Here is a 1,303-nt window from a genome sequence, read left to right as displayed (position 1 = left end):
TCCGGTGAGATTCATGCTGTGGTTGTCACACTTGCCTCGTCAAAGCAAAATCAATTAAGGGATGTTTAGATACAAGATGCTAAACTTTAGCAGTGTCACATCGGATGTTCGGATGCTAATTAGGAAGACTAAATATGAGCTAATTATATAAAACTAATTACAGAAACCTGTGCTGATTCGTGAGTTGAATCTATTAAGCCTAATTAATCCATCATTAGCAAACGGTTACTATAGCACCACATTGTCAAATCATGGACTAATTAGGCTTAATAGATTCGTCTCGCGAATTAGACTCTATCTGTGCAATTAGTTTTGTAATTAGTCTATATTTAATAGTCTTAATTAGCATCCAAACATCTAATGTGACAGGTGCTAAACTGGTTTCATAGAGACGACCGCGTAAAACCCCGACGCGGAGCAGCTCGGCGACGAAGAGTTAGGACCAGGACGCGTTGGGAGCGTGTGCAGGAAGAAGAGAGGAAAGGCTCCAGTTTCTTAATTTGTCGTTTGTTCTCGATCTGCCACGCAGCATGTTTTACACCATAAATATAGCAGCGAGCTTGCTCGATGTGCAACGTTGCATGCGAGCTGATTCTCGAGAAGGCAACTGCTAGGGGAATCGTCCAAAAGGAACACGAAGAGATCACTGCTACTAAGTAAGTACAGCACAGCACTTTTTTTTTGTTCTTTCATTTCGGAGATGTTCCTATCTTGCTTTCCTGCATAACCATCCCATTACGCACATGATGCTTAAAGAATTCAGCTCGTTTTATTGATATGCAAATGCTAGTGTAGTTGAAGTTAGACAGTTTCATACTTTAAATGTTAATGAGAGATTAAACATTATCCGTCTAGTTTCACTATTTAAAAATTATCGATGAATGGGTCTAATCCGATTTAAGAAGCTTGACCTGGCGAAAACAGGCGCGCGTCATGGTTTTGCAACAAAGCTGAGTATGAGTGGCCATTTATATCCTAACATATAAGTCGGAAATTATCTCAGAACTCCAGTTCTCTGTTCATGAAAACGAGCTATTTCATGGCCACGAAAAAAATTCTCAAACTCTAAACAATATTTTGTGGTTTTTTGTAATTTTCTATTGTTCACTTTATTATTAGCACTACTGATTAGTTTGGGCTGACCTCCACTTTATTGTTTGTAGCGAACATGGGCCATATTAGATTATAGTTTGTGATTTTAGTGATTGAGTGACAACATAGTTATTAGGATTAATGGTTTGTTAAGTATGTGCCTTCTAGATTTTTTTATTCTAAGTATGCAAACCAAACCATGGCAAGGTCC

At 38.4% G+C, this 1,303-nt stretch overlaps 1 long non-coding RNA gene across 1 annotated transcript in view; it reads left to right on the top strand.

Annotated features, from left to right (window-relative positions):
- The first annotated feature begins 423 nt into the window (after positions 1-423).
- Positions 424-1,303, top strand: part of LOC101771640 — a 1,764-nt gene continuing 884 nt past the window's right edge. The window contains exon 1 of the long non-coding RNA XR_216024.3: positions 424-656. This is a non-coding gene — a long non-coding RNA (uncharacterized LOC101771640). The remainder of the gene's footprint in view (positions 657-1,303) is intronic.

Source organism: Setaria italica, unplaced genomic scaffold (assembly GCF_000263155.2).
Source record: "Setaria italica strain Yugu1 unplaced genomic scaffold, Setaria_italica_v2.0 scaffold_326, whole genome shotgun sequence".
Classification (NCBI taxonomy): Eukaryota; Viridiplantae; Streptophyta; class Magnoliopsida; order Poales; family Poaceae; genus Setaria; species Setaria italica.
Note: the sequence above shows the minus strand (reverse complement) of the source record. Positions and strands in the feature narration are given on the sequence as shown.